At 45.7% G+C, this 12,185-nt stretch overlaps 1 protein-coding gene across 1 annotated transcript in view; it reads left to right on the forward strand.

The window, feature by feature from the left end:
- NXF1 (nuclear RNA export factor 1) overlaps positions 1–12,185 on the forward strand; it is a 1,877,750-nt gene that overhangs the window by 472,981 nt on the left and 1,392,584 nt on the right. The window lies entirely within an intron of this gene.

Raw genomic sequence — 12,185 nt, forward strand, 5'->3', positions numbered from 1 at the left:
GCCTGGAACCAGGCTCACAGTCTTGACCCTCTTGTCCCAAATATTCCTCAGATACTACAATATTTAACTGAGATGCTGGGCAAAGGCCTCTCCTTTCATCCATCAAGATCCACGCCTCTGCCATCTCTGTTCATTACAACACGGATCCACCAATTTTCTCTAATCCCTTGCTAAAACCGTACGTCAGAGGGGCTAAAAACATAAGACCACCCCATAGAGCACCTACTCCAACTTGGTACCTCAACTTTGTGTTGGAAAAATTAACTTTACCTCCTTTTGAGCCAACTAACAAACAGATTTAAAATATATCTCTTGGAAAACTGCTGTACTCCTGGCAATAACATCAGCACAAAGAGTTTCAGAATTACAGGCACTAATGGCAGTGGAACCTTTCATCATTTTCCACCAAGACAGGGTGTCTTTAAGAACTAACCCTACTTTTATGCCAAAGGTGGGTATCAAGTGTGGCTCTAAACCAAACTATTCACTTGCCAACTTTTTATCCTAATCCACAGAATAAAGGGGAGAGACTACTGCATTCCTTGGACATACACAGGCAGTTACGCTTCTACTTGGACAAAACCAAAGCTTTCAGAAAAACTGAGCAATTATTGGTAGCATATGCTGCAGGAGCACAGGGAAAAGCCATTTCTAAACAGACTATTTCTAAATGGATAGGGCACTGTGTACGTTTCCACTATACACACCATGGGAAACCTGTACCTAACAGCATTAGATCCCACTCCACCAGGGCAACAGCCACTTCAACTGCCTACCTCAAAGGAGTACCTACCAAGGACATTTTGGAAGCAGCAACTTGGAGTTCTGTACATACATTCACCAAGCATACCATCTGCCTCTTCACTCAAAATTCATAGCTGGCTTTGCCACTGCAGTGCTGCAGGGCCTTATAGCCACCCCCAATGCCTTATAGAACCAGCCACCCTACCTCAGCTTTGGGATTCTACCAAACTGTAATGACTGCAGCAGTGTAACACGAACATAGTACAGTTTTGTACCTACCATAAATGTAGATGTTAGAGTGTATACACTGCTGCAGTCCAGGTTACCCTCCCTCCTTCCCCTCTTACTTGCTGGTACGTACCTATGTATTCCACCCTTTACTACCTATGGGGAGTATTTGCTGGTAACTGTTAGTTGTTTGCTTTTCTTATGTATGTTTTATTAGCAATTTGAATTGCCTAACTTTGTGGGGGGCACCTGACATCTGGGGCAAGAAAAACTGAAGAAAATGACGTCTGCTGCATCTTATACACCCCTGTCACACTGACGTCAGGGAGGAGGCGACAGCAACTGACGCCGGACCAAGACTTTGGAACTCAGGCCGATTGGGGAACTGCCTGACGGCAGGATAACCCAAGTGTAATGACTGCAGCAGTGTATACACTACATTTATGGTAGGTACAAAACTGTATTTTGCTAGGTCCTGATTTTTCTGTTTTGAATATCTCTGAATGTGGATGTAGCTTTCAAAAAAAATTTTCATTTCCGCTTGTTACGGACTCTCGCCTGACAGGAGCTTGTTTGAGTCCTTCACTTGGCTTGGTTAAAAGCTGTTTAACAAGCTCTGTATTCTTAACCAAGTGTGAACGTTGTCTAACATAACCATGTAGCAACCTAACAGCAGATGTTCGTGTTACCCTGCTGCAGTCATCACACTTGGGTTATCCTATCGTCAGGCGGTCCCGCAGTTGGCCGGAATTCCAAAGTCTTGGTCCGGCGTCGATTGCTGTCACCTCTTCCCTGACACCAGTGCGCCGGGGTATATATAATGCAACCGACGCCATTTTCTCCAGTCTTTCTTGCCGCGCGGTGCCCGAAGCAGAAGCAGTTCGCAAGTGCCGTTTGGCCGACTCCTGAGATTTTTGAATTCGAATTTCAGACTGAAGTCTTCTATAAAGCTAAGTACCCCGTTGGGGAAACTTTTCTTGCCTCAGACCGATGTCAGAAAAAGTTAATAATGTTATTTCTTGTGGGAAGCAACTACCTCATAAGGATTTTCATTCTTTTTGCATACCTTGCCTAGGCCCAGACCACGACGTCACTTCTTGTCGGTTTTGTGCTAGGTTTAATAAGCGTACTATTAAAAGACGCTTTGAATTCGCACGGCACTACTTCGGTAGGAAATTTAACTACACCATGCCGTCGGAGCAACCGACTACCAGTGTGCACAAACAACGCAGGGATAAGGACAAACAGCCCAGGCCTAAGCCAGATTCCGAGGCCTCTGCTGATCCAGTCTCTGGTTCTCCAGTCCTCACTGAGGCTCCGACGCAGCCCCTGACTACCGCAGATCTGGAACCCGAGACCGCTATGGAAATTTTGACGGAATGTACCAGGCCGCAGCCTTTTACTTCAGGCCCTTCCGACGACTTTGCTTCTAAAGACGTCTGTGCTTCAGAAATGCCATCTGTTTCGGAAGGCGTTTTCAGACTGACTACTCTTACCATTAAAACGTTTTCTAAGTCGAAGACTCCTTCTAAATCTAAAAGGACTGCACTTCAGTCTCCTGTTCAAGGCCCTATGCCTAAGAAACAGATGCTCAAAATGGCTGAAGATTTGATTTTTTTAATCAGGGGTTCACAGCCCCCTCCTGACAAAAGGCCTAGAGAAGAGGAATATTTTGCTTCCTCTGAGCAAATGTCCATTTCTTCAGACTCCTCTGAGGACCAAGACTATTCCTTCTCTCCTTATGAAGATTCTGATGCTGAGGACTCTATTCCCTCAGCTTCTCCTCCTGAAGACTACTCCATTGGGGAAACTTTACACACTGAGGGAACATTTTCACTGGGAAGGTCAGGACTACTCTGATTCAAAGAAAAGGCTCAGAGAGTTTCTTTTACTCCCCCAACACAGACCACTTGCCATCCCACCAGTTTTGGACATTGTGGATGATGTCTATTTAGAATCCAGTTTCAACCCAGACTCTCTACCTCCTGCTCCGGCTAAGCCTGACAGATACTACAGAGTGCATGATTCCCACAAATTTCTTTACAAAAGTCCAGTTGCTGACCCAGAGACCATCTCCCAGGGTCCCAAGGGGGCTAAGGCTTCTATGGCTAAAAACCCAGTACCTTCTGAGAGGGATTCCAGAGCACTAGACAGGTGGGGGAAAAAGGTTTACAGCTCAGCCACACTAGCTATGAGGGCACTGAATTGTCAATTTCATATGCTTAAGTATCAGCAATTTCTAATCTCTCAGTTAAAGCAAAGAATAACCACTCTCCCTTAAACTGAATTGAAAGTACAGGATCTGTTGCACGCCACTGAGCAGGTGGGCAAACATACCTTACAATGTGGGTTTGATTCTTTGGAGGCCTCCTGCAGAGCAACTGTCACTGGGTCTGTTATACGTAGGCATGCTTGGTTAAAGGAACAAACACTGCCTGATCATGTTAAAGCAAAACTACTAGATGCTCCCTTACTGCAGGATGTTCTTTTTGGAGTTAAAGCAGAAGTTTTAAAGAAAATGGAAGATAAGGCAAAATCTATGCAGACAGTCAAAGATTTCCTACAAGTACAACCCCCTCGCTTCAGCAGAAACTGGCCAACAAAAAATTGGTCCTTTCCAGCCACTGACAGGCCGCAGAGGGGTAAATACAGACGCCCAAGGGGCAGAGGACAACCACAAGCCCAGTATAAACCTCGCCAATGGGGCACTACAACACAGAAGGGAGGAGAAGACAGGTCTCATTCCACCAGAAGACAAAGTCAATAACTTGCACCTCATCTGGCCAAGCAATACTCTCTTGGCAGCCCCCTTGGGGGGAAAACTCACACTTTTTGCAGACAACTGGCACATTGTCACAAAGGACAAATAGGTCCTAGACATAATTTCACGAGGATACAGATTCCACTTTCACACCTTGCCAATGACAAGAGGAATGCCAAACCTGCCACAAAATCAATGGGCAGAGGCACAAAAGCAAATTACAGCTCTCATGGACATGAGAGCCATTCAACTGGTACCTACTCGAGAGCAAGGCCAAGGATTTTACTCAAGACTCTTTCTAGTGCCCAGAAAGGACAATGCCTGGAGACCAATTCTGGGCCTTTCAATTCTAAGCACTTACTTACAAGTACCCAAATTCAAGATGCTAACACTACAGCAGCTACTTCCCAACAAGCATGGCTAGTAACGTTGGACCTCAAGGAAGCATACCTGCATGTCCCTATCAGACAAAGTTGCAGAAGATACCTCCGTTTCATTGCAGGTTCAACCCCATTACCAATTCTCTGCACTGCCCTTTGGCTTATCTACTGCGCCCAGAGTTTTCACAAAATGCCCTGGCACCAGTAATTGCGTACTGCATACAAAGAGGAATTCAAATATATCCATACCTGGACGACTACCTCATCCAAGCAGAAAGGAAAGACATTCTCTTACATCATCTGGCCTTTGTAAAGCATCTACTAAACTGCCTGGGGTACACAGTAAATGAAAAGAAGTCAAAACTAGTGCCCTCACAACAAATGACATTCCTGGGTGCCAGCTTGAATACAACGGCCCAGAAGGCTTATCTTACGCCAGACAAGCAACTACAACTAACTCAATATTTCAAGACAATGGCAAGAAAGACCCAATTAACTGCAAGAAAAATTCTGCAGGCTTTGGGCTTCATGGCATCTTGCATTCTAGTAATACCATTTGCAAAGCTGCATGAGGAAATTACAGTGGTACCTAAAAAGCATATGGTCTCAACACAACCACAGCTTGGACACAATGATATCTCTCATTCCCTGCCTACAACAGGAATTTCTATGGTGGTCACAGGCATGTCACCTCAACAAGGGTCAGCCTTTCACCTTGCCCCCAGCCAGGCAAACTATCACAACAAATGCTTCAGACTACGCCTGGGGGGCACACATGGCAGGGCAATGCATTCAAGGCCTATGGACTGCAGATCAAAGAAATCTGCACATAAATCAAAAAGAGATGCTAGCTGTACAGAAAGCTCTGACAGCCTTCAAGGATCTATTACATCCAGGACAACTTGCAATAAAGACTGACAACACCACAGTTATGTGGTACATAAACAAGGGGGAACACATTTCTACCCTCTATGCAGGCAAGCAATGATCTTATGGAACACAGCTCTGGCCTACCAAGTCCAGTTACAAGCTCATTTCCTGGCAGGACAGAAGAACACATTGGCAGACTACTTCAGCAGAAACATCAAAGATCCCCACGAGTGGAAACGAGACCCACAGATATTGGCAATGATAACTCAAAAATGGGGCCTTCCAAACAGACCTGTTTGCCAATCCTCAAAACTACCAACTGACAAAATTTTGTACAAGGACATTTCACCATCAAGCTTGGAAAGTGGACTCTGTCTTTCAGTTGGAAAAAGCTGACCGCATATGCCTTCCCTCCATTACCTCTCCTCACAAAGGTTCTTTTGAAGGTCAAAAAGGAGACCACGACCGATTCTCATAGCCCCAGACTGGCCACGTCAGCACTGGTACCCGCTATTGAAAAATATGGCCCACAGCCCACCATGGATATTGCCTCAAATACCCCATTTGCTCAAACAACAAAACAAACTGATTCTTCACAGCCAGCTCAAAACTTTAAATCTGGCTGCATGGCAAATCAACTAAACATCCAACCAGCTCCTCTTTCACAAGCAGTTCTGGATGTTATTCTGGAAGCCAGGAGGCCAAGCACCAGGAAGGCTTATTTGGACAAATGGAAAAGGTGGTGTGCCTGGAACAAAGCTAAAGGCCAAGACACAATTCAGCCTATCATGCCTCACATTCTACAGTATTTAGCTGAGATGTTGCACAAAGGACTTTCCTTTTCCTCAATTAAAATCCATGCTTCAGCTATTTCAGCACACTACAACACGGATCCACCTTTATTTTCACATCCTCTTCTAGGGCAGTTCCTCAGAGAGGCAAAAAACATTAGACCACCCAGGAGAGCTCCTACACCAACATGGGACCTCAACTTTGTTCTGGAAAAACTAACGCTACCTCCCTTTGAACCAGCTTTCTCTGCAGATCTTCATTTCCTATCATGGAAGACTGCCCTGCTCCTAGCAATAACTTCAGCTAGGAGAGTCTCAGAGCTACAGGCACTAATGGCAGTGGAACCTTTCCTCATTTTTCATCAAGACAGAGTTTCTCTACAAACTAATCCTTCCTTTATGCCTAAGGTGGTTTCCAGTGTAGCTTTAAATCAAACCATCCACTTACCCAGCTTCTTCCCCAATCCACAGAACAAAGGTGAGAGACTCCTGCATTCCTTGGACATTCACAGGCAGCTTCGTTACTACTTGGACAAAACTAAGGCTTTCGGAAAAACTGATCAGCTCTTTGTATCCTATGCTACAGCTTCTCAAGGGAAGGCTATATCTAAGCAAACCATTTCTAAATGGATAGGTCATTGCATACGGTTCTGCTATACCCATCATGGGAAACCAGTTCCTGCTACCATTAGATATCAATCTACCAGGGCAACAGCTATCTCTACAGCCTTTCTCAGGGGGGTTCCAACCAAGGAAATTTTAGAAGCTGCAACTTGGAGTTCAGTACACACCTTTATCAAACAGTCACCTACCTCTTTACTCTAAGTCCAGGGCGGGCTTTGCCACTGCGGTTCTGCAGGGCCTGATTGCCTCCACTAACCCTCTATGATACCTCCCCCCTACCTTAGCTTTGGGATTCAACCCAAGTGTGATGACTGCAGCAGGGTAACACGATGAACATAGTACAGATGTCCTTCAAGGATGCATCTGCAGTCCTAAGAAATGGGTTGTCCTGCCTCAGGCAGCCCTTCGGTCGGCCGGATTCCAAAGTCTGGGTCTGGCCTCGGCTGATGTCACACTTCACCCGACGTCATAGCTGCTGTTAATTGGGTATAAAGGCATCAGCCGACGCCATTTTCCTCGGTCTTTCTTGCCGCGTGGCGCCAGAAGCAGAAGCTGTTCGCAAGTGCCGGTCGGTCAGAACCAGAGATTGCTACTACCGAAGACTTCTAAAAAGCTAAGTACCCCATTGGGGACTCTTTCTTGCCTCAGCCGATGTCAGAAAAAGTGAATAACTGTTTGAGGTATTTGTTTCCCACAAGTTAAAGATTTCCACTCTTACTGCCTACCTTGTTTAGGCCCAGACCACAACGTAGCAGCTTGTTTAGCCTGTGCTTCCTTCAACCGACGGACACTTAGACGTCGGTCGGAGTTTGCAGAGGAGTTTTTCGGCACCGCTTTTGCTTATAACATGCCGTCGGAGACTCCGACTTCACAATTAGCTAAAAAGCGTAAGGAAAAGGGCCGACACTCGCGGTCCGCGGTTTCGGCCGAAACCGCGGTTAAGCCAACCGCGAGTGTCTCTGTTTCGGCCGAAACCGAGTCCGCTGTTCTTCCTTCGGCCGAAAGCATGTCTCCTACAACCGAGGCCTCATCCAGCATGGCTGAATCTGCTACGGAAATTCCACCTGCTCTTACAGGTTCTCAGGATTTATCAGATACTATCCCCTTAGATATATCTACTCCTGCACGTGGAGCTGCTAGGCCCCCTGCATCCATGTCTGTTAAGGCTTTTGCCAGGGCTAAAGCAGCTAAATCAACAAAGACCGTGCCTGCTAAAACCCCCTCACAGGCCTAGCTCTAGTACTCAAATGCTTAGTCTAGCAGAGGATCTCATTTCTTTGATCAGGGGATCCCAGCCTCACCCTGCCAGGGCCTCTCACCCCCCTCCAGAGAAGAGGCCTAGAGCAGAGCCCCCTGAGCCAGTTTCTACTGATTACTCCTCTGATGATTCAGACAATACAAATCCCCCAGAAGGCCCTTATTCTCCATATGAGGACTCATATGCAGAAGACTCCATCCCTTCTGCCTCTCCTCCTGAGGAATTTTCTTTTGGGGAAACCTTGCATGCTATGAGAGAACAATTTCAATGGCAGGGCCAGGATTTTTCAGACTCTAGGAAAAGGCTTAGGACCTTTTTACATTTGCCACAGCATAGGCCTTTAGCCATTCCTCCAGTACTTACAGTTGTGGATGATGCATTTAATGATGCTTGTACTGCTCCTGACTCTTCCTCCGGCCCCTGCTAAGCCCGACAGATACTACAGGGTTCCGGACACACATTATCACTTGTATAAGGCTCCTATTGCAGATCCTGAAACTATTTCACAGGGCCCCAAAGCTGTAGCAGCTGCCTCTACCAAAACCCTCCCTCTGAAAGAGAATCTAGGGCTTTAGAGAGATGGGGTAAAAAAGTGTATACTTCTGCTACTCTTTCGGCCAGGGCCTTAAACTTTCAATTCCACATGATTCAATATCAGGAATTCCTGTTAGATCAGCTAACTAAAAAACTGTCCTCACCTGAGCCTTTAGACCGTAAGTCCCTTCAGGATTTGGTACATAACACTCAGCAGGTCAGTAATCATTCCTTAAAATGCGGCTATGATGCACTGGAGGCTTCCTTTAGATCAGCTATGACTGGTACAGTGATCAGAAGGCATACATGGTTAAAAGAGCAATCCTTACCAGACCATGTAAAGTCCAAGCTTCTAGATGCTCCCATGGAAAAGCACAGTTTGTTTGGTTCCCCTGCACAGCAAGTGTTGAAGAAGGTGGAAGAAAAAGCTAAATCTGTCCAGACAGTCAAGGATTTCTTACAGGTCCAGCCTCCGAGGTTTAGTAGGAACTGGCCTTCCAAGAATTGGTCCTTTCCAGACACCACCAGAGCACAGAGAAGCAGAAATAGATGCCCAAGAGGCAGAGGTCAATCCAGAGGTGCCTACAGGGGACGTCAGTGGCAGCCTAACAGCCAGAGAAGTACTGCCACAGATCCAGCCACTACCACTTCCACAGGACAATCAGTGTCTTGGCTCTGAAACCGCATACCAGGGAACAACTAGAAGCACCCTTAGGCGGAAAGTTAACCTTATTTTCAGTAAATTGGCATTACATTACAGGAGACAAATGGATTTTACAGACAATAGACAAAGGCTACAGGTTTCACTTCCATACTCTTCCAAGGAAGAGAGGAATGCCAAACCTACCTCCAAACCAAAAGACAAGCGCTCTACAGCAAATAGACCACTTACTAAGGATGAGAGCTATAGAAAAGGTACCGGCTATGGAACAAGGACAAGGATTTTATTCCAGGCTTTTCCTGGTACCAAGAAAGGAAAACCAATGGAGACCTATCCTCGACCTGTCCGCTCTGAACACATATCTTATTGTTCCAAAATTCAAGATGCTGACCCTACAGCAACTTCTTCCCATGCTGGGCAAGGAGTCTTGGCTGGTGACTCTGGATCTCAAGGAGGCATACCTGCACGTCCCCATACGACCAAATTGCAGAAGATACCTCAGATTTCTTGCAGGATCAGAGCATTATCCATTCTCAGCATTGCCTTTTGGCTTATCTACTGCGCCCAGAGTATTCACGAAATGCCTGGCGTCAGTAATTGCTCATTGCAGGCTTCAGGGAATTCAAATTTATCCATACCTGGACGACTGCCTGTTACAAGCGGACAGCAAAGACAAACTAACAAAAGATTTGAAAAAGGTTATCCACCTGCTACAAGCCCTGGGATGCACAGTCAACACAAAAAAGTCAAGGCTGATACCATCCCAAAGGATAACTTTCTTGGGTGCAGAACTGGACACATAAAACCAGATGGCATTCCTCACAGCAGAAAAGCAGAAGCAACTACCACCTTATTTCAAGGCATTAACAGCACAGAACCAGCTTACAGCAAGGAAAATCCTGCAAGCCCTGGGTTACATGGCATCCTGCATAATATTGATTCCACATGCCAGACTACATTTGAGGAAGTTGCAATGGTACCTGAGGAATTTATGGTCTCAGCACAAGCACAGCCTAGAAACCCAAATTCCAATAATTCCATGCCTGAAGCAAGAATTCCAGTGGTGGGCCCAGGCCTGTCAATCGAACAAAGGACTGCCCTTCCACAGGCCTCACCCAAACCAGACTATCACCACGGATGCCTCAGACCTCGGTTGGGGGGCACACATGGTGGACAAGTGCATACAAGGCTTATGGACAAGACCAGATGAACCTACACATAAATCAAAAAGAGATGCTGGCAGTAAAGGAGGCAATTCAGACATTCAGACCGTTTCTTCAACAGGGTCATTTGCTGATAAGGACGGACAACACCACAGTTATGTGGTATATCAACAAACAGGGAGGCACACATTCATATCCTCTATGCCGGATGGCAATGGACCTCTGGAATGTGGCCCTGAACCTCAACATTCAGCTCCAGGCCATATTTGTGCCAGGAAAAGAAAATATACTAGCAGACATCTTAAGCAGAACTACCACGGATGCCCACGAATGGATGCTGCATCCAGACATCTTCAAATCCATTACAAGGAAATGGGGACTACCAGAAATGGACCTGTTCGCATCCCCACACAACCACCAGTTGAAAAAATTCTGCACAAGGACATACCACCCACTTGCTTGGAAGGTGGACTCCCTATCCTTCAGTTGGGAAAACATGACAGCATATGCATTCCCACCTCTCCCTTTGATGCACAAAGTGCTACTGAAGATCAAAGAAGATCACCCAAGGATCATCTTGATAGCTCCAGACTGGCTGAGGCAACATTGGTACCCGCTACTGAGGAGTATGTCTCTGGAACAAGCATGGCCTCTACCCCTACTACCTCTGCTGCTAACACAGAACAACTTCAAAATCCTGCATCCAAACTTGAAAACACTGCAGCTAGCTGCTTGGAACATTACATAAGACAACATTACCCAGATTTATCTCAAAGGGTTAAAGACATTATCTTGGAGGCTTGCAGACCCTCAACAAGGAAAACTTATTCAGCAAAATGGAAAAGATATCTCATTTGGAGTACAACAAAAGGAGTAGATGCATCATTGGCAAACATAGCTAACATCCTGGAATATTTAGCTGAGCTTTTCCACAATGGCCTGTCTTACTCCTCCATTAAGATTCATGCATCAGCAATTTCAGCACAATACAACATGGATCCTCCGGTCTTTTCTCAACTTCTACTCAGGCAGTTTGAGAGGAATTAAAAATGTAAAGCCACCAAGGAAACCACCATTGCCTACATGGGACTTGAACTTAGTGTTAGAAAAGTTGACACTTCCCCCTTTTGAACCAGCAGCAACAGCAGAATTACAGTACTTATCTTGGGAAACTGCATTCCTGCTTGCAATCACTTCAGCTAGAAGGGTTTCTGAATTACAGGCATTAATGGCAGTACAACCCTTCCTTATCTTCCATCAGGATAGAGTGTCCATGAGAACTAATCCTACCTTTATGCCAAAAGTGGTCTCCAGGGTATCATTAAACCAAGCAATACACCTACCAACATTCTTCCCCAACCCGCAGAACAGGGGGGAAAGATTACTGCATACCTTGGATGTGCACAGACAATTGCGCTACTACTTGGACAGAACCAAGAACAACAGAAAAACTGACCAGCTTCTGGTAGCATATGCAACAGGAATGGAAGGAAAAGCAATTTCCAAACAAACAATCTCAAAATGGATAGGAAATTGCATTACATTTTGTTACTCTTTTCATGGAAAGGCAACTCCAGTAAACATCAGACCTCACTCCACAAGGGCTACAGCCACTACTACAGCTTTCTTACGAGGAGTGGCTACCAAAGACATTTTAGAGGCTACTTGGAGCTCCGTGCATACATTTGCCAAGCATTATAATCTACCTTTATACTCCAGATCCCGAGCAGGGTTTGCCACTGCTGTTTTGCAAGGGATCTTAACTACACCATAAACTCTTAGTGCCTCCTCCCCCAGTTTGGCTATGGTATTCTACCCATTTGTTAGGACTGCAGATGCATCCTTGAAGGACATAGTACAGTTTTGTACCTACCATAAATGTAGATGTCAGAGAGGTATGCATCTGCAGTCAGGATTACCCACCCTCCTTCCCCTCTGTGGTACTCCTAGGGTATTTACCCATCTTGTAGCTAGCTGGGGGAATCTATTATGGTGTATTTGTTTGTATATATGTATATACATGTTTATTTTTATTTGCTCTCTACTGTTTGGAATCATTTGCATTTATCCAAATTTAGCCTTCCTAGAGGGCACCTGGCATCTGGGGCAAGAAACATTGAGGAAAATGGCATCGGCTGATGCCTTTATACCCAATTAACAGCAGCTATGAC

The sequence above is a fragment of the Protopterus annectens genome, chromosome 6.part1 (assembly GCF_019279795.1).
Source record: "Protopterus annectens isolate FY-2018-M chromosome 6.part1, PAN1.0, whole genome shotgun sequence".
Lineage (NCBI taxonomy): Eukaryota > Metazoa > Chordata > Ceratodontiformes > Protopteridae > Protopterus > Protopterus annectens.